General features: G+C 39.1%; 1 pseudogene; it reads left to right on the forward strand.

Annotated features, from left to right (window-relative positions):
* The first annotated feature begins 394 nt into the window (after positions 1-394).
* LOC148521443 (uncharacterized) overlaps positions 395-25614 on the forward strand; it is a 56240-nt pseudogene continuing 31020 nt past the window's right edge.

Genomic DNA, 25614 nt, shown 5'->3' on the forward strand with positions numbered 1-25614 from the left:
CCTGCTACTCTGCTGCCTTATGTGACTCAAGAGTCCCAGAGGATGGAGTCCGGAGAGTATCAGGATTTGGATCATGATTGTGAGAAATATTTGCAGCAAAATTTCTCCATCAGACCAGACATCTCTGACACACCACTGAGTGGAGCGGACCTTACACACTACACAGATGGCAGTTGTCACAGGCAAAATGAAACAGGATTACTCTGTACGGGATATGCGGTAGTATATGATACAGAAATCCTGGAGGCTGGTCCATTGGGCCCACCTCACTCAGATCAGGTTGCGGAACTGGTGGCTCTTACCAGAGCCTGTCACCTGGCTGAGGGCCGGATGGTTAACATTTTTACAGACTCCAGATTATGGCGTCGTGCATGATTTTGGTATGATATGGGCTATGCGGGGATACTTGACTGCTTCGGGTGCCCGAATATCTCATGCCGGACAAGTAAAAGAGCTTATTGAGGCTATACAACTCCCTGCCCAGGTAGCAGTTGTTAAGTGTCAATCTCACACCTCACGAAATGACCCCGTGTCATTGGGTAACAAGAGGGCGGATGAAACCACCAGAATGGCAACTGTCGTGAATCACACCACTGTAAAAATTAATATTTTTCAGACTATAGATCAGCAAAAGCTAATAGAAGCGCAGAAGGTATGCACTGCACAGGAACATGCCATGTGGAGGATGAAGGGATGTGTGCAAGATGGTGATGGTCTGTAGAGAGATGGTAAGGGTAGACCAGTGGCTCCTAGATCCCTCCTTCCAGCGCTGGCAGAAGCTGCACATGGGATGACCCATGTAGGAAGAGAGGGAATGTGTAAAATTATTGGGAGCTACTGGTGTGCACCTGGGTTTTCATCTTACGCAGAGGGTAAGTCTTGCTCATGTCTCATCTGCCTGAGGGCGAATCCTGGGAAATCGATTCCCACAGAACCATCCCACATTCCTCCCTCCACTGGTCCATTTCAAAGATTGCAGATTGATTTTATTCAAATGCCTAAAGTAAGAAATTTTCAGTATGTCTTAACAATAACCGATATGTTTTCAGGTTGGGTAGAAGCATTTCCCGTTGTCTCATGTACTGCGTCATTCACAGCAAAGAAATTGGTACAGGAATTTGTGTCTAGATATGGTATACCATTTGTTATTGAAAGTGATAGAGGTACACATTTTACAGGGAAGGTATTTCAAGCAATGTGTCAATATATGGGCATAAAAAGTAGCTTACATACGCCATATCGACCTCAGGCGTCAGGGCAAATTGAACGAGTTAACATGACTATTAAAAATAAATTAGCTAAGATGGGTATGGAGACTGCCATGAATTGGCTGGAGGCTTTGCCCCTGGTTTTGTATAGCATCCGCACCACTCCGAAACGGCCACTTAACTTGTCACCTTATGAGATACTTTTTGGAAAACTGCCTAACATGATTGTAAGTCCAGCAGTAGACTTGTCATTGTCACATGATTTAACTACGGACTATGTTATACAATTCTCACAGCATCTGAAGACATTGCAAGAAAAGCAAGGAAAGCTTATGAAAGGACTCCCAGAGGGACCTTGTCATGATGTCCAGCCTGGATACTATGTAATGGTGAGAAATTTCTTGCATTCTGGTTGTCTCGTAGATAGGTGGCAAGGCCCATTCCAGGTTCTGCTAACCATCTCGACGTCCCTAAAAGTAGCTGAAAAAGACAATTGGATTCATGCGGCACACTGCAAGAAGGTTTCCGACCCAGCGGAGAGGCCAGTTACAGCAAAAGGGGACGCAGATAAAGACATTGACTGTGGTTTGAATTTAATAAAGCTATTTGGCAATCGGCCTGAATAAAATCATAGTTCAAACAACCAAGATAAGGTTCACGGAATTGGGAAATATCCTTTGTGATGTTTCTGTGGGTTGTGAATAAAGAAAAAGAAAGATGGCTATCGGTGATCAAGTCTCTGTGTATTCATTGATTGGGACAATTATTTTTGTTGCATTTTTAAATTTTTTAATTTTTGCATAAGGGCTGGCAAGCATTGGTGATGGATGAGGATGGTGTGGAGAGTTATCCTAGGGGTACTGCTGGGGTTATGATGGTAGACTCCACTCCTGTTTTAAAATCCATGATTGTAGGGAACATCATAAAAGACACACACACTTCTTTTAATACTGATACTCTCAGGTATAGGTATGGATCAGAGGATGGTCCAAAGACAGAGGTAAAAATTCTTAAAATGGTTGAAAAGAAAATACAGGTAATTAAAAATTTAAATACTGCAATCTGGTACCTGGCAAAAGATCGAAGAAGAAGAGCTGTAGTAGAAGGGAAAAAATGTGTGTTGTCTCCAATTCCAAGGTGTATATGTGAATATTGTGGTCTAAATCCAGAAACAAGGTGTGTACAATGGTGTAAAGATAGTACCTCTATACAAACTGACATTTCTTCACTGGACACCTATCATGAGTTGATTGGGAAAACAATAAGGTTAACTGATTGTTGGGTATGCAGTCATCTACCATACCATTCAGGGAATGTTGGGTTAATGGCTATTCCATTACACTCAAATCAAACAACATTTCACTCGTTATGTGGAATCCACACACTTGAACCTTATAATGTGAATGGCTCCATGGGTTTAAAATTAACAAAGTATCAGAGGTATAACCAAGGTAATATTACATGCATTAACAAAACGGTATGGGAAGAGGGAGCCGAAGGGACCTATTTGGGAACCAGCGTGTGTAACACAGTCTTGCAAGAAGGTCCTTTTAAAACCAAACGTGACTGGGGAAAGGCTCTTTTAGAAATGATTAAATACACAAAACCTAACAATAAAGAATGTGTAAATTAATTGGTGAAATGTGTGATGGCAGATGGAGTGTTGGGGTACAATATAACATGCAATCATTGTATGGTGGAGTGTGCACAGGAACAAAAAGGTACAGATGAAAAGAGTGCCCGTTGCAATGTTCCTTATGATACTTTTTCAAACATATTGTCTAATAGACCATGGACATGGCCACAGGGGTTATATTACGTGTGTGGACAGAGGGCTTATAAATGGTTACCGGTAAACTCTTTTGGAATATGTTTTATAGGAACATTGCTACCTGACGCAGTGGTAATTAAACATAAGGATCTAAAAGAAACATATATGCAACATTCACTCCCGGAAAAGGGAAAAAGGGTAAAAAGGGAAATAAATTTAGTACATGAGAGGTACAGACATCTTTTTTCATTGTCACAAGGGTACAAGGTTGGTTTGGGATTTGGTAACATTTGGTACATGGGGAATAACTGCAAATCAAAGAATGATACAGGAACTAGGAGATCTAATAAATAATATCACAGACATATATGATGGTACTTTTAGATTTGTGGGAAGGGAACTTCAGGCCATAAAGACAGAATTAATGCAACATAGAATGGTGTTGGATTATCTTACAGCGGCAACTTCAGGATATTGTGTAACATTACAGACGGTGTATGGATTACAGTGTTGTACCTACATTACAAATTCTTCCAATGCAGAAGAAGTAATAAAAGAAAGGTTAAATGAAATTACTCAGGTAAAAAATGAATTTGCAGAACGAAATAAACGTGAAGGTGTGATTCCCGACAGTTGGTTCACCTGGTTGAACCCCAGCACGTGGTTTGCATGGGTTGGAAATTGGTTTGGCGACATTATGCACGCAATGGGAAGATTAATATTTTTTGTCATGATAATGTTGATTTTCCATATATTAGTGAGATGCTTCAAGAAGATGTTCCAATGCATTAAGAAGAAATCAGATGATGCGACATATGAGAGATATGAACTTTCTTCAGAGATATGAACTTTTTTCGGAGTTATGACCCCTCAAATTTCATGAGGATGGAACTGATAACGCCGGAATATGTGACCGTACATATTCCTTCAGCAATTCACGAATATATGCATGCTTATGTCTTTCATTATTTTCATTGCAATTAAGAGTACATAGAAATGATTTAGAATATATATTAGTTGTAAGTTACGGAGGACCGACATGTGTCGAATGGCCTCAGGCCTAGAGATGAGGTGTACCCTCTCTCTAAAGTAGGCAGGTGTGTGTCTGAAGCAACAAAGCAACAGTTATTATTGGTTAATATTGTTTAATCTAAAAGGTATAAGTGTTATTACGGAAATAGGTATAAATCAGAACTGTGGAAAACTATTTCTTTACTAGACAAGACAGAATCATGGGTTAGTACTAACAGACTAGAAGACAGGATGTCTCAGATCTGTCTAAGCAAGAAGGGAGCTAATCAGAACAGCCTTGGCCTATGAGCGGTCACCAATATTTTGAGAACATAGAAAGGAGATTATAGGTTTTGTTATGATTAAAACATATTATCAGTGAAATGTTTAGTGCGCATGAATATTGAATTAATTAATTAATATTCGCCATTTTAGAATATGTTAGTAGCAGAGAGGAAAAAGTGTAAAAGATTGATCAAAAAGGGGAGGGGCGGTCAGTCGGGCTGAGCAGGAGAGATCGTAGGTCATGAGAGTCGTGGGGCGCTGGGCTGTAAGTATAAACAGGGCTGACTGTCACCTTGTGCATCTCTGCTAGGCATTGCAAATAATCATTTTGTCACTGTTGCTGAACTTGTTTGTTTTTTTATGTTGTAAGTCTGATTTGACATTAATACCATAATACATGTATAATTGATTTGCTTGTAGAGTAGAACATTGTCATTTATTTTAAAGTTGGTATTGGTGTGAATTATTCCATTTCTTCCTATAATAAGTAAGGTTTAAAAATAATATCCAAAACACCTCGCGATTTCAGTTGTGTACTATGTATTTTGGCACTTGTGTAAGCTTTCCTTTCTAAAATGGAGTCTTGCTGCCATTCACAAGATGGCGTCGTGCAGGTTTTCCTGATTGGCAAACAGATTCTGTCCTACCCAATTATTCGGTTTTGACAGGTAGCATAGTGGTGCAAATCACATGTAGACTTGTAATCTTGTCTTAATGATGTCAGAATTTTGATTACAATTAATACAATTTTGATTTAGGGCCAAAACACCCATTAAGTACAGCAATATATGCTGCCTTTTAAACACACACAATATTGGCAAAGCCCATAATGAAAAATGGTGCATGGTGGAATTGTCCTTGGACCTTCCACCCACCCTTATGCTGTATATTAAAAATTACATGTACAGTCAAGCACTTCAGTGACAGGAACTGCCACTTTTCTGACTGAAGTGCTTGGTTTGTTTTGGCCCCCTCAAAAGAAAACATTTTATTGCTTTGGTTGAACTAAGCTACCAATGGGTTTAAAGCTAACAGTGGTAATCATCCTCAAAGTTGAAGATGTCATCATCCTCATTATCACCCTTGTCACTGTTGTTAATATCATCATCATCATCATCATCATCATTATCATCATCACACAGTATTAGCTCATCCACTCAGGAATCCACTGTTAAAGTCTTTAGGCCTGATTCATTACAGACGGCTATTGCATTTGCAGCTGCAATTACTTATGCAGTATTGCTGCAAAAGTATGGTAATGTTTTACAACTGCTCAGCCAGCATAAAGACGCCCACTACCACTTTCTCGCATTTGTAAGACCTTGCAGTCCTGCGTATACATTGGTACATTGAGTAAAATTGGACCCTCATGCAGAATTACAGCAAGTCTCACCTGTCTCAGAAATTGCAAGTCTTGTCACATGCAATGAGTACTCCAGCTGCGAATGCAGTGGCTATTTTATGCACAACCAGGAAAAGGAATTTAAACAGGCAGACATGCCTGCATTTATCCAAGCACTCCCCCATCACCACCCCCAAATGCTGATGTCATGTCACTCACTCTGAGATGGCTTTGTAACTGTGTACATGACAGATCGCAGATCGCATGCGCAGTATGCACCATCAGCTGAGCTGCGTATGCTGTTGCAATTGCAAACTGTGATGAATCAGGCTCTCTATTTGTAATTGGTGGTATTCCTCATAGAATTTGCAGTTAATTTTGATGAACATCAGTTTTCTCACATTTTTTGGAAGTAGCCTCGTATGACAATCGCAGGTAGTAATACACCATAGCTAGTTTGTACAAGGGGCTCCAAATATGTACAGTACCAGTCAAAAGTTTGGACACACCTTCTCTTTCAATGGATTTTGTTTATTTTAATTATTTTCAACATAGTAGATTAATACTGAAGACATCAAAACTATGAAAGAACACATATGGAATTATGTTGTAAACAAAAAAGTGTTAAACAAATCAAAATATGTTTTATATTTTAGATTCCTCAATTTATCCCCCTTTTGTTTTGATGACAGCTTTGCACACTCTTGGCATTCTCTCAATTAGCTTCACAAGGTAGTCTCCTGGAATGGTTTTGAATTAACAGGTGTGCCTTGTCAAGAGTCAATCTGTGGAATTACTTGCCTTCTTAATGTGTTTGAGACCATCAGTTGTGTTGTGCAGAGGTAGGTTTAGTACACAGTGGACACCACTATTTGACTACTGTTGTAATCCATATTATGGCACCAACCACTCAACTCAGTAAAGAGAAACGACAGTCCATCATTACTTTAAGACATGAAGGTCAGTCGATACGGAAAATTTCAAGAACTTTGAATGTATCCTCAAGTGCAGTTGCAAAAACCATGAAACACTATGATGAAACTGGTTCTCATGAGGACCGCCCCAGGAAAGGAAGACCAAGAGTTACCTCTGCTGCAGAGAATAAGTTCATTAGAGTTACCAGCCTCAGAAACCGCTACTTAACAGCACCTCAGATTAGAGACCACATAAAGTCTTCACAGAGTTCAAGTAGCAGACAAATCTCAACATCAACTGTTCAGAGGAGACTGCGTGAATCAGGCCTTCATGGTCGTATTGCTGTGAAGAAGCCACTACTGAGGATAAACAACAAGAAGAAGAGAATTGTTTGGGTCAAGAAACACAAGGATTGGACATTAGACCAGTGGAAATCTGTACTTTGGTCAGATGAGTCCAAATTTGAGATTTTTGGTTCCAATCACCGTGTCTTTGTGAGATGCAGAGAAGGTGAGCAGATGGTTTCTGCATGTGTGGTTCCCACTGTGAAGCATGGAGGAGGAGGTGTGATGGTGTTGGGATGCTTTGCTGGTGACACTGTTGGTGATTTATAAAAAATCAAGGCACACTTAACCAGCATGGCTACCACAGCATTCTGCAGCACCATGCCATCCCATCTGGTTTGCACTTACTGAGACCATCATTTAATTTTCAACAAGACAATGACCCCAAACACACCTGCAGGCTATGTAAGGGCTACTTGATCAAGAAGGAAAGTGATGGAGTGCTACGTCAGATGACCTGGCCTCAACAATCACCTGACCTAAACCCAATTCAGCTGGTTTGGGATGAGTTGGACAGCAGAGTGAAGGAAACACAGCCAACAAGTGCTCAGCACCTCATGGAACTCCTTCAAGACTGTTGGAAAACCATTCCAGGAGACTACCTCATGAAGCTGACTGAGAGAATGCCAAGAGTGTGCAAAGTTGTCATCAAAGTAAAAAGGGGCTACTCTGAGGAATCTAAAATATAAAACATATTTTGATTTGTTTAACCCTTTTTTTACAACTTAATTCCATATGTATTATTTCATAGTTTTGATGTCTTCAGTATTAATCTACTATGTTGAAAATAATTAAAATAAACAAAAACCATTGAATGAGAAGGTGTGTCCAAACTTTGACTGGTACTGTACATTATTATTAAAGTAATTTTTCTCCATTCTATTGATTCTTACTGTATCAGATAGAGTCATGGTAGAGGTGTTAATATATGTCAACAGTTCTTATAAAGCTTGACCAGATGTCATGATGTTTCTCTCTGGTAAGATGAGTTGACTCATATTCATCAGTGGGTCTCTTGTTTTAATCATCCTCAAAGTTCAAGATGTCATCATCCTCATCATCACTTGCATCACACAATATTAAACATCTCCACTGGAATCCACCATTACAGTCTCTGTTTGTAATTGGTGGCAAAGGTATTCCTCATAGAATTTGTAGTTCATTTATATGAACATCAGTATTTCCACATTTTTTGGAAGTAACCTCCTATGTTGATCACTCACAAAGTTAAACACTCTTTCCAAGTACACACTGGAGGGTGGGCAGCTTAAGTACACCATAGTTAATTTGTTCAAATGGCTACAAATTGCTATTTTTTCATCCCAGTATTCAGAGGGACTGTATGAAAAGATAATTTGTGCATTATTATTAACATTATCCTCCACCATTCTATTGCTGCTTACTGTATCAGATTGAGTCATCATAGAGGTGTCAATATACTGTACATGGGCATTTCATTTAAGCCTGACCAGATGTTATAATGTTTCTTTCTGGTGCACTGAGTTGACTTATCATCTGTATGTCTCTTGAAATAGAATTTGCAGGAGAAATTGAAGCAGGAGATGTTGTGTCATGTGCCACTTAAGCTGAAAACTTGCTCACAAGCAGCTCTTTGCATCTTTTGGGATCTCTGTCAATTGGAAAGAAAGACATTACATAGGACTTAAACCTAGGATCAATCATGGTTGCCAAAATTTAATTATCCAATTGCAAGATGTTGCAAACCCTATGGTCCTGACAAAGCAAATAAAAACATATTCTACAAGTCCAACAAACTTAGCAAAATCACTAACTTTCATCTCCTCCATCAGCTTCTCTAGCTGCTTTTCCAGTAGTTTAATTAAGGGTGTGACCTGACTCAGACTGGCAGTGTCTGAACTCATTTCAAAGTTTACAATTTAATATGGTTTTAGTAGCTTGAATAAAACTGAGTATTTCCTGGTTTCCTGCAAAGTGGTAACATGTCCCTCCTCTCCCTATTTCATGGCTTGATGTGTATGTCATAAGGCCTTCTTGCTTTTCTTCCAGTCACTAAAGCATATAAAAGGTTATTTCCACCTGGTTACTACCTTTTGCTTAAATTGCCAGCATTTCAAATGGAACTATTCTTGCAACTGCTGCAATGCTCTACAGAAATTTACAGGCCACAGCCAGCATCAGACCTGAATTAAAAGAATTGATATTTATTTTTAAACCAGAAAAAGTATTTTTTTTTCAGGTATTATTATTTTGGGGTGCCTCAAATGGGGTCACAACACCCAGCCAGTACAGTAATATATACTGCCTCTCAAACACAAACAATCTTCTCTTGAGATATATACAGAAAATTAATAAAAAGTTTTGATATTTTTAAAAAAAGAAAAATATGTAAGGTTTTGGGGTACAGCTCATTCAGACACATCATAGTAGTTTTGGTAAACTAAGCTTGCAATCACATTCTTTGTCACTAATGCACAAATTGTACACACATATACACCAAGATATAGATGTACAACCTTTACATGTGCATACATTAAGTACAGCTCAGACTCTCAAATACAAGTAGGAGCCTGTGCAGATTACTAACTTTAGTGTCTGTACCTTTATCTCCCCATGACATGTACATTTTACAAGACTGCTTCTCTGTCCACCAAATAGTCAGCAAAGTTTGAAATCTGATCACAGTACTGTCTCTTCACCATATTAACATTATATACTGCAGTGTAGATAGAGATAGCCTTGTGAAAGACAATTGTAGGTGCAGGTCACTTCAATAAATAAAAACAGGAGTAGGCTGCATTGCAGATTGCTTGCTAGTGTCTGATCCTAACAGACATACAGATTGAAATTGCATTCTTCTACACCCTTTGTCCACCCACTCCATCCATCTACAACTCTCTCTAATGACAACTTTTGCAACACAGCCACAGCTCGCAAACCTCCCCATGAACTCTCCTTTATTAGATGATGCCTGAAATCACAAAACATGTGAGATAAAAGATTTCTGAGAAAATTATGTTTTGCCTCATTTTGAGAACACAATTTTGCCGGAAGACCCGAGTCACAACTCAGTTCTACTTGGAAACCATAAATTTGGTTCTGTCAGATCTCTATGAATCCAAACCATTCATCTCTAATGTGACCTGAAGCAGAACTCACTTACGATGTTTCCAACTTCAAACTGGCTCTCTGAAGTACAAAATGGCTTCTTTAGATTAAAGAAGATACCTTATCTTACTTTATTAAATGACTGTAAATAAAGTCGCAATGTGGATTAAAGCACCAACAAAGAGCAAATTTTTTTTTTAGAAAAAACAACTGTGATCCTGTTTATGTGGACCTAAACAGTAAGTTGGCAAGATGGCTAGACCAATTAAATGAAGATTTGCAGAACTCCATAGAAACATACTCAATAAAGTACATGCACATTGTGCACCAGGATACCTCCTTTAATGTTATAAGAGTGATCCTTCCAAAAACAAATTCATAGGAACTGAACAAGTCCCCACAACACTGATTTTTTTTTTCATCTTTTTTCAACATATTCTCATATTCTCTCTCTCTAAATATATGTACAGTATGTATATAATTTTGACTATGTATCTATATATACATAAGGGATTATTTATGACATTTCATCTTTGCATATTAAGTGTATTTTCAATGTTTTAATACATTTTCAAAATAAGAAAATAGGAAGAGGAACATAGGCATAGGCATTATATTATCAACTGCAATATATTTATACTTGTTTTTGCCAAGTTAAACAAGTTACTTTATTTTCTTTGATGCTTTGTTCAAAATATTTGAAATAAAACTAAGTATTTTACTATTAATGTAATAGAATTATTTAATTAGTTGCATTCTTAAGTGCAGAGCTGGACAAACCCTAAAACATATATAGCCAATGTACTTACAAATTTGCAGTGATCTCCTAACTTTTGAGAGTAATTTTCATAGTATTTATATTAATGGTACATATCTTATTATTTATTAACAGTTATTGATATAGCACATACACTTTACAGAATACAGTATTTGGCCATTCTTATCAGTCCCTGTGCCAGTGGTGTTTACAATTTATAATTCCCTACCACATGTACACACACATACACAGTAAGGTTACTGTTTTTCAGGTGCCAATTAACCTACTGATATATTTTTTATTGTTGGAGGAAACCAGAGTACCCAGAGAATCCCATGCAAGCATTGGGAGAATATACAAACTCCACACAATTAAGGTCGAGGTTGTATTCCAAGCCAAGACTTCAGTGCTGTGAGGCAGTAGTGCTAACCATTACACCAACATATCTTTCCTGGTTCCTTAAAAGTTCCTGATGACTCTTATGTTTGATAAACTGGCTTCTGAATACTCCATTATTTTGTTATTCTCAGCTCTAGTTGGGTTCATCTTATGTCAGCTGTCAAATTGCAGCTGAGGATGTGTCTCCAATGAGAGGGGATATTAGACAGTACCCTGCATGCAAATTGCTTTTTGCACCATGGCCAAAAGTTGCCATAACCGACAGTAGGAGGTGAAGACTTTTAAAATACTGCTCCACTGAATTTGCGTAGGCTGATAAAAGTGGTTGTTGATTGGAGGCAAAACATGAATGCCAAACATGTTAGAGGTTTGTTACTAGGTTGAATTGAAGACTGCAATCACACCTTGCTGTTTCCATCCATAGCACATTAAGAATAGTGCAGGCATCCAGACTCTCACATGGTGATTGACAATCCTTACAGTATGCAGTATGCATTGGACATCTTAACAATCACTATGTCAACAGTCATAATGAAGACACCAAATGGAAAATGTTGACATCTAACATGTCGACAACTGGAAAATGTCCACATGAACAAAATGTCAACATAGATAAAATGTTGGCTTTAGTATTAGGTTTAGGGGTTAGAGTTAGCATTAAGGTTACTATTACCTTAAAAATGGCTTGTCTTCATTCTGATCATGTTGACATTTCATCAATGTTGATATGCTGAACATGCAAACATTTCACCATGTCAACATTCTGAAGTCGCCATTATGAATTTCAATATGGTGACTGTCAACCTCATATACCAAAGTCCATGGGCATAGCTATAGTGGGTGCAAGAGGTGCCATTGCTGTGGGGCCCAAATACTTAGGGGGCCCCAGACCAGGCTGATATAGTTGCCAAGTTCCTGAAATTGCATGCTAAGAAATTGGGTCTGAACAGGGGGACCCATCAGTGTAATCTCTATCTTCCTCTCAATAAAGCTCCACACTGATAAGATTAATCTCCTACAATCCTGTTTCATGCAGAACACAGTTAAATGAATCAGTAATCCCAGCACTGTCGGAAAATAATGTTTTCCTTGTTTGTGAAGGTGGGGGGGCAGGAAATGAGCTCAGAGATTAAAACTGTCCTAGAAAGAGACAATGGCCCTCATTCAGAGGTGGTTGCAAGAAATGACTGCTTGTTCTGAATGAGGGCGGCCACTTCTTTTTTTTAAGTGCGGCCTCCAGGTCACTAGCTAAGCTTTGGGTTACCACCCACAGCTTAGCGACCGACCAGGGTGATGGTCGCGATGGTGAAGACCATCGTGACCATCAGGGTTTGCGATGAGACCCTAAGGTTGGGTCTAGGCAGCTGCAAGGCCCAGGGAGCTTCCTGCTCTGATCGAGCAGGAAACTCCCCACTTATAATCACTGCTGATGTCAGTGCGGCTGCCCACAAAACTGCAAGCATTTCATCAGGAACACCTCCACTTATGTAACCACCCCCATGCCCCACCTACAAAACGGGATGAGCTGTCAATCAACATCAACAGCCGCCCTTTTTGTAGTGAGCTCTGGAGCGAGAGAGTTTCTTTCTCGCTCCGGGGCTTGCGCATGCACAGTGTGACCACTGCACGTGCGCAGGACCAAAACATTGAGTTGGTTATGAGCGCTTAGCGCTTGTGACCGACTCTGAATGAGGTCCTACAGTCAGGTCCATAAATATTGGGACATTGACAGAATTTTCATATTTTGGCCTCTATTCACCACCAGAATGGTTTTGAAATGAAACAAACAAGATGTGATTTAACTGCAGACTTTCAGATTTAATTTGAAGGTAATTACATCCAAATCAGGTGAACGGTGTAGGAATTACAACGGTTTCTATATGTGCCTCCCACTTTTTAAGGGGCCAAAAGTAATGGGACAAACTAAACAATCCTAAATCTAACTATCACTTTTTAATACTTTGTTGCAAATCCTTTGCAGGCAATTACAGCCTGAAGTCTGGAAAGCATACACATCACCAGATGCTGGGTTTCATTACTGGTGATGCTCTGCCAGGTCTCTACTGCAAATGTCTTTAGTTCCTGCTTGTTCTTGGGGCATTTTCCCTTCAGTTTTGTCTTCATCAAGTGAAATGCATGCTCAATCAGATTCAGGTCAGGGGATTGACTTGGCCATTGCATAACATTCCACTTTTTAGCCTTAAAAAACTCTTTGGTTGCTTTTGCAGTATGCTTCGGGTCATTGTCCATCTGCACTGTGAAGCGCTGTCCAATGAGTTCTGAAGCATTTGACTGAATATGAGCATTTAATATTGCCCGAAACACTTCAGAATTCATTCTGCTGCTTTTGTCAGCAGTCACATTATCAATAAATACAAGGGAACCAGTTCCATTGGCAGCCATACATGCCCACGCCATGACACTACCACCACCATGCTTCACTGATGAGGTGGTATGTTTTGGATCATGAGCAGTTCCTTTCCTTCTCTTCTCTTCCCATCACTCTGGTACAAGTTGATCTTTGTCTCATCTGTCAATAGGATGTTGTTCCTGAACTGTAATGGCTTTTTTAGATGTTGTTTGGGAAACTCTAATATGGTCTTCCTGTTTTTGTGGCTCACCAATGGTTTGCATCTTGTGTTGAACCCTCTATATTCACTCTTGTGAAGTCTTCTCTTGATTTTTGACTTTGACACATATACATCTACCTCCTGGAGAGTGTTCTTGATTTGGCCAACTGTTGTGAAGGGGTTTTTCTTCACAAGGGAAATAATTCTTTTGTCATCCACCACAGTTGTTTTCCGTGGACTTTTGGTGTTGCTGAGCTCTCTGGTGCGTTCTTTCTCTTTAAGAATGTTCCAAACAGTTGATTTGGCCACACCTAATGTTTTTGATATCTCTCTGATGGGTTTGTTTTGATTTTTCAGCCTAATGATGGCTTGCTTCACTGATAGTGACAGCTCTTTGGATCTCATAATGAGAGTTGACAGCAACTGATTCCAAAGGCAAATGTCACACCTAGAATAAACTCCAGACCTTTTACCTGCTTAATTGATAATGAAATAACGAGGGAATAGCCCACACCTGTCCATGAAATAGCTTTTGAGTTGATAGTCCTATTACTTTTGGCCCCTTAAAAAGTGGGAGGCACATATTGAAACCGTTGTAATTCCTACACCGTTCACCCGATTTGTATGTAATTACCCTCAAATTAAATCTGAAAGTTTGCAGTTAAAGCACATCTTGTTTGTTTCATTTCAAAACCATTGTGGTGGTGAATAGAGGCCAAAATCTGAAAATTCTGTCAATGTCCCAATATTTATGAACCTGACTGTATGTGCCTAAATAAGAAGGACTCAACATAAAATGGAATGTCCTGCTTTAGGAAGTATCCCCCTCTGGAGCTGGTTGCTCCACACCCCCTGTGTGGCATAATGCATGCAGGAGGCACCGTGAGGTATAGGGCATACTGGCAGCACTACAGTGTGGAAAATTATGAACTGAGGGGAATACAATGTGACATAATATGAACTGATGCCACTGTGTTGTATAATAAGAACAAGGGCTCATCTATAGGGCAAAAAATTAACTAGGACACAACTATGAAGCATAAAACAAACTAGAGCACTAGTACTGTATGATATTGCATAAAATTAACCAGGGCAATACTATGGGGCATAAAATTAACAACTACTGGAAGGGGTCCCTTCAAATGTTGCTATGGGGCCCACAAAGTTTTGACAATGCCCCTGCTGATCCCTCGTATGTCTTGTCTATTCTCAGTGTTCTATATATGCTGCCAGACTTTTAAGAAACTTTCACACTTAAGTTTTAGTGTCCAGAACATCCCAACCATTGGAAAGCTCAATTGACAATTATACAGGCAGTGGATATCTATAATGAATAAATGCTCACTGGACCTGATCTGCTCAATATCAATGGATCCAATAATGAGGTCACAAAAGCCAGGAGTGAAATCCAAAACATTGAGACTCAAATTTGTAGCACTATCTTTACAGACCAACTACAAGTTTGGCAAATCAAGTATAAAAAAACATTATCGACAAACATCATTCTGATTTACTTACCTTTTAAAAGGAAAAAGGAAACGCCCAAATACCAAAATGCTGTCATTGCAGAATATTCAAACATAAAATACTGCCATTGAACAAGATACTGTATATTCAACAGTGTCACTTCTCTCAGCATCACAGACTTGAGTAATCAAGGACACAATTTAAAGTTTGTGGTACATTTTTTAGGAACCGCTACAAGAGCAAAGTATATGACTCAAATAGGAGAAGTACTATACATGACCAAACAGATGTGGGCACCAGTGGCAATGTCAAAAAGTGGAAAGGGGAAACCTATTTATACTTTAACCTTTCAGACTACCAGTTATCAAGAAAGCAGGAAAAACGGGATGCAATCGGGAAGCCGGCTGACATGATCCCGACAGCCGGCTTCCCGATTGCTTTATCTCGGCATGGGTTAAATGACAGGCATCTATATCTAGACGCCTGTCATTTTCCTGACGCCGGGAGACAGGCGCCCGGCATCCCGATCGAAGGGGTGCCAAGCGCTGCGAGTGGACAGCCATGGGGTGGTAGGTTTAGGTGTAGGGCACCTGGGGGGGACTTAGGGTTAGGCATCCCCCTGGGAGGGTTAGGGTTAGGCTAGGGGGAGGGAGGTTTAGGGTTAGGCACCCTGGGGGTGACTTAGGGTTAGGCAACCCCCGGGGGACTTAGGTTTAGTCAGTGGGGAAGAGGGGGTTAGGGTTAGGCACTTAGAGGGGGGATTAGGGTTAGGCACTTGGGGGGGAGGTATTTCATACCGATTCCAGAAAAACTACTGCAAAGAGGTCTTTCTTTTGTCCTCACAACCAAATTCTCCAAAGTTGAATAGAACTCCACAGGATGGGACGTAACCTTACATTGAAGGATTTCTTCACCAAACATGAACATTCTATCCCTTTGTTATTTAGAAGACCTATGTGCCTCTGAAAAAAATAAAATCTATGTCTGTTTGGAGACTGAATGCTCAATATTTGGCAATTTGCAAAGCCACAAACTGTTTCTCAAACAACCAGAAAAAGCTGCATTTTTAGACATGATTGTCACAGACAAGATAGCTTAATGCACATCTGTGTTATCTAGCTTGTCAGAACAGAAATACAAATAAGGTAAATAATTTTTAGGGAGAGAACTTTGAATTATTGAAGAGACAGTAATAAATAATTTATTAAGGAGCCAATATTCATTTATAATTTTATTATAGTCAAAACTAATTAATGTTTTATTTTGTGGACAATGGTGATTAATTATGGTGAAAATAATAGTTTATTTATGATGAGGAAACACATATTATATCATGATAGGGGCATAAATCATAGTGAAATTTGGAGCTAATTCCCCATGATAAAGCCATGCAGGTGAAATGTGCGTCGGTCCCCAGGGTGCCCCACAACTGCACATACCCCTACATCCAGGTTGTATTTATTTATATCCATTTGATGCAGTGGTGAGCGTTCTTCGGTATATCAGTTACATGATAGGACTGTTGGTTTCCTATAGTGTATGTATGTATATATATATATATATATATATATATATATATATATAATGCATTCTACGATCTGAAGAGGTGCCTTGCAGTCCAGAGGGCATATTCAATTAGCCGCAGGGTTTCACCCTCAGCTAATTCTCATGCAAAAGTCCTGTGATGCAGGGATTAGCTATTCAATTAAATAGCTTTTTCCCCACATCATAAGAATGGGACTCTTGCGCGAGAACACACTGATTCCGTGAGAACTGCGGAATCAGTGTGTTATACTCTGTCACGTGAGGCCGAGCAGGGAGGCTTCATGCTGATTTGCTATCATGAGGTAAAGCCCAACAGTAGAGACTCATGTGCGGGGTCTCAGGGACACCCGCACATGGAATCCCCGCTAATTGAATCCCAACTAGTGTGATAATTAGCGCTAGTTATTCAGATATATCCAATTAGCCATGGGGTAAACCCAGCGGCTAATTGGATATGCCCCTAGCAATGTCAGAATTGTTCTTTATTTCAGGGTATCCATACTTTGTCTGACCATTTGGTTGCTGTTAATCCAGCAGTATTAAGTTTGTGTAGCATAGGCACTTTATACACACTATGGCCCCCATTTATTAACGAGTTTTATCTCCAAAATTAGTGACAAATTTCACTGTGTATGATAAATGGTGCTCCAGCCAATCATCTCCCAACTGTCATTTTTCTAACCGTTAACAGTTGGGAGCTGATTGGCTGGAGCACCATTTATCATACACAGTGAAATTTATCACTCGTTTTGGTGATAAAACTCATTAATAAATGAGGCCCTATATCTGAATAAGGTGAATGCTAGCAAATCAGCTATATTTAAGATACAGATCTTTGGCTTTTTCCTAAGTGATAACTGGTAAGCCAGCAATGATATAATTGCAGAACACTAACACTTTCTTACAAATAATTACACTTGTTGTTTATTAGGTAATAACTGGTAAGCCAGTAATGATTTAATTGCACAGCACTCGCACTTTATTACAAACAATTATATTTGTTATTCATTAACTTTTGTTTCTGCTGTTATCTATCGTTTGATGTATACAACTGCATGAATTGCTCTCCTTAAATTATTATACAGCTCGAAAGATAATCCATACAACTGATTGTTTCCAGACTCAGCACTAGCAGCTTACAGTTGTATAATAAATTTATTATGCTATTGTGTTTTATAATTGAAGCATTACCTTGATATATGTTCATATCTCCATCTGCTGCTTCTATAGACATTTTTTTTGAAGATTGCACTCTAGTCCTTTTTCATTATCAGTTAAATTGAGGATAGAGATAGAGAATGATTAACAAGTGAAGTGAATTAAATAATGATGAACTGAGGCACCTTGCCTGGTATCTTTACTTTCTTACTGTATATTTCCTATCAGCCTTCACGATAGCCATTGAGCCCTCTCATCAGCTGTCCTATACCCCTGGGCATGACAGCTGAAAGTAGAAGTGAATGACTATAAACAGTAGCTGATACTTGCTGTTGTTTCTATGGGTTTCTGTATAACACAGGCAGGGGCATTTCTAGAGAGGAGAGGGCCCGTGTGCAGTCTCCGATACAGTCCACTTCCTCTCTGTCCAGCGGCTGGCAGCGCACTGAGCTGTGCATGGCCAACGCCGGAGTTATAGACCCTGGGCACTAGAGTGCGCCCAGATTCTATAGAGTATGCCCAGGTCACCGGGAAAATGGTTGTGGCAGCCATTTTCCTTATACTGCGCATGTGCAAATGACAGAAAATGGCCGCAGCAGCCCTTTTTCAGTCATTTTTACAGTGCCAGACCCCTGCACCGACGTGGGACTCCAGAGAGGTAAGTAATACTATGGGTGCAAGGTGTGCGGTGTGGGGCCCCCTGGACCCAGGGGCCCATGTACTCCACACACCCTGCACTCATTATAGATACGCCCATGAACACAGGTCTCTCACTCCCTATCCAATACCTAGGACAAGATAGGAAGATGCAGAACCTGATGTATAACAGATCTCCCTGACTTTTTCCTAATCCTATTACGAATTGATCCTTTTAGAATTACAGCAAAATTTCTCATTATTATTACTGCTTCAAATTTCATGAAACCTAGCATATGCATTACAATTTTTCTGTCTGGACCTTGTGTGTATTTTAATGCAATATATGTATATTATGTGTCATTGTATTATAATATTTTGCCGCCCCAAGAAAAACCTAGGACACTGTCTCACGTCCCTCTCACCCTCACTCCAATTTTGAAATTCACATGCACGTTCACCCCTTTTGTATTGTTTTATGTTTGTAAGGTTATTTTAATTATCTATGTAGAAGACAATAAAAGTTATGTTTTATTGATCGAGATCGATCTAATTGGTGCTATAAGAATGCTCCCTAATAGAGTCTTTTCTGGTCTTATTAGACCTGTCTATTTGTATATACAACTTACTCTGAGCAGCCCCACCACTATTCTAAATCTATACATATTATTACTATGATGTAAAATTAGTGGATGTAGCATTTTCTACTTATAATCAAATAAATGTAAATATTTTTTAACCTGTGCAGTGATATCCCTCCCCTTCTCAAACCTTTACTTGTAAGCACAATTTATAGTGCTCTCATTGTGAAATAATATAGATTAAATACAGATAAGATCGTTAACTCTACCAAGTTCAATAATGATCCATATATAACATGTGAACATATCAGTTTAAAATTAGGGATAAGTACCAATACATTATATAAACAAAAAAGAGCCTGTGTGTAGGATTAGTAGCAGCTTGAACAATTAAATGTTCATTTTACCTAGGTGGTTAATTAAAGAAACACCACTTAGTAACAATTCAGAGAGTCTTAATTTCCTAGTTTTCCTCCTAAGCACATGGGAAAATAAACAGTCAGTGTAATACCTCTGGGTATAAACAGTATTAGGACAAATCTATATTAGAGAATTGAGTGCTCTGGGGTGATAAGATGTATGGATAAGACTAATGACTGTGGGGTCTTATTTAAATAGTGTCTAGGAATCCCTTAGTTAGTCTGATTAGAATCTCAACCATGAAGGGCCCTTGAAAAAGTCTCCAAGTGGGATGAAATGCGTTGGGCTCTAACACTCGTTATATGTATTTTAAATATCAATCCCTGTTTGAAGGGTATTCATGTGCTAATTCATTTGTTCCAGCCAAAAACACAATAAATAGTGTTTTTAATATTATTTTGAATTGATTCTCTCAGTAACTGGTTGCACATCTAGGGCCCCTCATGCACACACATATACAGTGATTAAGGATGCAGGGAAGTGATGGACCAGCAGACATCATGCTATGGTAAGTTTGTTTATCTTACCGAACACTGCACACCTAGTGTCCCTGTCACCCTGATACTACATTCCTTTCCTGAGGTGGTGAAAGCGGTGAAGGAGGTGGTTATCTACAGCAACATTGAATGAGGATTGCATCTATCTTCACAACACACTGCCTACAGTTTTTGCATACCTGCCATATTAACCCTTGTATTGGGATACTGACTGCTTCTGTCACGACTGATCAAACTGTGGCCAACATCTTTTATTGTTGACGTAGATTTGTGATGATCATTCCTTCATGGTTGAGATTCTAATCAGACGATCACTGGATACAAGTTCTGAACCTTCAGCCTCAAGTTATTGCCCACCAGTTTTTTTTTATTTTGATTTATGACATTAATTTATATACTTATGGACGTAATTTGATAACTAAGGGATTCCTATATGCTATTTAATAAGACCCCACAGTCATTAGTCTTATCCATACATCTTATCACCCCAGAGCGCTCAATTCTCTAATATATATTTGTCTTCATAGTTTAAGGAAATTGGGATACTTCCCGAGAGAGCAGCTAGTGGTGAGAAACTTACCCTTTACCTATGAGCACCGACTGACCCATTTCTGGTCTAATAAACTGTATTAGGCAAGTGTATCCAAGTATGTATAGTGTCCAACCTCTAACGGCTAGTAAGGGGCGTCCCCCTAAGGCAGGTCAAAGTAGCTTAATATCTGGTACAGCCAGACTCACCATCTGCTGATTGTAACTGACAGGCGGGAGAAGCTGTGATCACGGTGCCGCATTCAATCCAGTCTTATAGCCGGAGCGCTGGCTACCATTGCTTTGTCAGGTATACTGGTCACGGACTGTTGACTGCTGTATGCCATTCAGGTCAGAGGATACCACACAAGAAGAAATTCAAATCACCAGTTGTTCCTGGTGCATTATTTTCAGAGATTTGGCAAATTTCAGAACCATGTCTAAACAAATTTCCTATTATTTGCTTGATATTGATACATTGCACAATTTTCATACATTAAATTAGTAAAAATTGGTATTGTGAATTCAGAACTGTTATTCTGAAATAATGCAGTTTGATGTGTGGTTCTGCCTTTAGGAATTCACACGGTTTACAAAACATACATAAAACTGACAAAAATGATGCAGTTTAGAAAAACCTTACTTTACTAATTCTTCCCTTTGTATTTCTTATAATGTTGTTAAATATTTAACAGCTTCTAATATCTATCATAAACAAATCACACATTTTATTAAATATTGTGTTATGTAATGAGGCAGTTTATTGTAACATTCACAACACTTGATACAAATAACTAATGGATTATTTAAAGTATATTCTCATTATCATAATATGCAGCAATAATAATAGCAAATAATTTATTGGAAGTAGAATGTGAGACTAAGTTTCAAGATAATTGAACAATTTATGATGCTTTACTGTATTTCACCTATTTAATAGACATTGTATTTATATATTGTAAAATGTCATTTTTAAAAATTGTTAGTTTCTATTGTTGGTTTTCACTAATATGTTGCTCCTATATGTAATAGAGGTGAATTATCTGAACTTTTTACTTTCCAATATATTTATCTACAGCAATTTTTATAAATGTGCACATATAGCTAATCCATCTATATTAGACACTTATAAATTATTAGATCTTGCCGTGGCTTCACCCATGATGAAATCACTTCTTATACATTTTAGCAATTTGAGGTTTCACAGGAGTGGCCCACGTGACCAGCAGCGATATATAGACATTGGGCAGCAGTGCCTTCACCCAATGTCACTGTTGGCCTGATTCAGCAAGGAATGCACGCTAGCAGATGCATGCACCCAGCCATTGCTAGAATATGATAATCAATACATATGCACGGAGACCGCAACACAAGAAGCAGACACTCAGAAAAACATAAAGCCACCCACCTATGCCATGATTGACAGCATATACATCGGGAACATCGAGTGCCATTGAAGCTGCGTGTAAGCTAAGGGTAGACCTCACCCTGTCGCAGGACTTGAGAAATTCCTGCATGCAGAGAGGCACCCAGCTGCATGCGGCACTGCTGAAATTAATTTATGCATGCCCGTGTAACAGTGTGTGAATGCACAAGCCTGCATTCTGCCAACCACCCCCTGTCACCACCTACAAACAGCACTTCCTGTCATAAATTAGTGGTTATATGTAATGTAATCAGTGTTATAAATAAGTGGTACCTGTAAAAGAAGAAATAAGTTATACTTATGTTTATAGATCCTTTATGGAGATTTAATTATGGTGGGTCCCGTTCCAAAGTCACTATGAGTTATGATGAAAAAAGCTATCTTTCCCTATCTTACTTTTCCTAAGGACTCCGATTCCTCCACCCTCTCTCCAGAGAGATATCCGGGCTACGGTAGGGAGCTAGTTGTTCGAGCCTGGCTCAATGTGGGATGCTGGCATTTGGCTGTGAACAGCCGGGGATGATGACGTCAGCAGGTTTGCGGCGGGCAGAGTGAACGGTCATGCGGCCGGGGTGTCCAGTGTTCGGGGAATGACACCAATTGGCTCCAACGTGTTTCGTGCGCTTGTGCACTTTTTCAAGGATGGCATGATTGTCAGCAAAGTGTCTTAAAATACACAAAAAACGTAATTAAACTTGATTAAAAAACAGAACTTCCTCCCGGAAGTGTGTTAAAGGAGGTATCCATGTGCTTCTCCATGTTGGAATAGATGATTTATTCAACATTAGATTTGATAAATAAAATTCGGGTTTTGCCATAAATCTAATTTTGTAAGGTGCCACATAATGATTAAAATTGGAATTAAAATGTTACTTGTTAAAATATGCATGATTTATTAAAAAATTAAATATTAAAATGTTAATTTGTATATATGAAAGGGAACCGATTCTTTCAAATACTTACAGAAATTATTTTTATAGGAAAGCATTCAGTTTAGTTTCTGTTCTTCTCATTATTAACTTTAGGCATTTTTGGGTCTTTATTGTGTATTTCAAGAAAATGGTTGGAAAGGCTATATATCTTTAAGCCTCTTTTTATATTATATAGGTGTTCTGCCAACCTGACCTTCATCTTTCTTTTGGTTTGGCCCACATACTGCAGTCCACAAGGGCATTTTAATAAATATATCACTTCTTCGCTTTCACAGCTTGTGAATTCTTTAGTTATATATGTTGTTCCCGTGCTTTTGGATATGAAATTTTGTGTCGGCTTTATAGTCGATATTCTCTGATTTTTACATGCTGCACAATTAAGACAATAGTGATGTCCTTTTCGCATTGAAATTTGTTGTTTGTCTTACAAAGGGATGAAACTCCTGACTAACTCCTATTTCTTTGCTTTTTTTGCTTTTTGTAAATGATCTGTGGATTTTTTGGAATTTAAGTATTTAGGTCCTCCTATAATTTCAGAATATGCCAATGTTTTTATACCAATGTTTTCTATAACAGTAGTATTGCTATTAAATTGATCAGCAGTAAGGCTAATCTTAGAGTAGCTTCTACAGAAACAAATCAAGCATCCAAGTTCATCCATGAGCCTGCTCCACCCCTAGAGGAGGGGGTGGGGCCCACCGGGGATTTCCCTTCCCTGTGGGCCAGTCCGACCTTGCACTGGTCTGCTAACTACATCCCCAAAGCCATATGTCTATAGTTTACAGTATATGCAGCAGTAGTGTAAAGGAAAGTTCACTCACTGAACAATGCAATTACTGCTAGCAAAATATGCTGGGTCATGACAAATATACAGAGCTTTTTTCTCTATAACACTTTACATCATCCATATGAATATTACTGTACATTTCCACTTATTTTTCAGGCTCATGTAAACTAGTGCCATTTACATTTTTAACGTGTCATGTAAAGCAAACTGTTTTGATGTAAAGGGGACATACTGTATAAAGATTGTGCTAAATACTAGTGATCTAGAATAAAAGAAACCGATTTCTATATAAATATATTTGCAACTTATTGCGGGATGCAATCGGGAAACTGGCTGACATGATCCCAGCAGCCGGCTTCCCGACTGCTTTATCCCGGCGTGGGTTAAATGACAGGCATCTATATCTAGATGCCTGTCATTTTCCAGACATCAGGAGACAGGTGCCTGGCATCCCGATCAAAGGGATGCCGGGCGCCGTGAGTGGACAATCCGGTTAGGTTTAGCACACCCGGGGGGACTTAGGGTTAGGTGACCTCCTGGGAGGGTTAGGGTTAGGCTAGGGGGAGTGAGCATTAGGGTTAGGCATCCCCGGGGTAGACTTAGGGTTAGGCACCCCCCTGGGAGACTTAGGTGTAGGCAGCGGGGAAGGGGTGGTTAAGGTTAGGCACTTACAGGGGGGATTAGGGTTAGGCACTTCAGGGGTAGGTTAGATTTGGGGGTTAGGTTAGTGATTACTTACCTTAGGATGATCGGGATTTCCGGCGCTGTCAGGCTGCCGCTGCTGGGATCTGTTCAGCTGTCAGGCTGCCGCTGCCGGGAATCGAACCGATTCCACTTATTGCATATATAATTCTATAAAATAAAAGTACTATTCATAAAATGACACATAAAGAAGCAGTGATTGGAGTATAAATTTAATTAAATACTATTACTTACCAAATCACAGAACTATGCTGTCTTATATACAGTGAGCCATTTAAAACCAGCCAGCCTCAAGCATGGCTTTGTGGCACAATGTAGGGGACAATTAGTATAGTAAGGAAAGAAAACTAAGAAGCTATAGTAGTACTTATTTTTATTTTCGTGGTATGTTGGACGTGGGCTCCCTGTGAATGTACACATTTTTATGCATGAATAATTATGTTGAAGTACAAAGTACGCAAAATGGTCAATTGTTTCGATAGCATTTTGAATATTCTCCTTCAGTCCAATGTGTGGGTGGTTGTGCTGTAAGCTACCCCCCTTCAGCCCCACAGAAAAATCAACAGTATGTGAATCAAGAGAATGTGAGCGCCACAATCCTTCCCTGGTAAAAGCATTATTAACATGACCAAGCAAATTATGAGATGTGTGACAAGTTGCTCCATCTGTTGGAAGAAGCAGTTCTCCTGCTCATTATCATTTAGTTGTGCATAGAATTAGTTGAAAAATCCAAGAAACACCTGTGTGTTTACAAAAATATTTGACCCACGATACAATTCCCAGAAACAACCTGATTTTTTTTGGGCATGTAGTGGTTTCTAATACTACTGTTGTGGGTTTTCTGCATATCAATGCCAGATATAATTCAAATTTTCATGGCCAGACCAATGAAACTATGTTTCATCACTCATTAAGTACTGCAAAGAGTCTTGTTTACCATCAATGATCTTGTTTAGAAGCCAATGACAATAATTAACATATTTCACCCTATCAGCCTTTTTCAATTCTTGCACACAAGTTACACAATATGGTTTCATATTCAGAGAATGAAGTAAGTGATGGCATGGTGTGTATTTTATACCGCTTTGTTATGATCAAAGCCATTCCTCTGGAGTGCTGACAGAAATTAGACTGTGCCATCTGGCATTAATTACATATTCTGTTGAATGCCATTTTGTGACCAAGTCTTGTATGCTGCTCTTCACTGTAATGCTAGACCTTGGAAACTTATCAGCAAATATTGCAT

The sequence above is a fragment of the Taudactylus pleione genome, unplaced genomic scaffold (assembly GCF_031769625.1).
Source record: "Taudactylus pleione unplaced genomic scaffold, aTauple2 ptg000162l, whole genome shotgun sequence".
Lineage (NCBI taxonomy): Eukaryota > Metazoa > Chordata > Amphibia > Anura > Myobatrachidae > Taudactylus > Taudactylus pleione.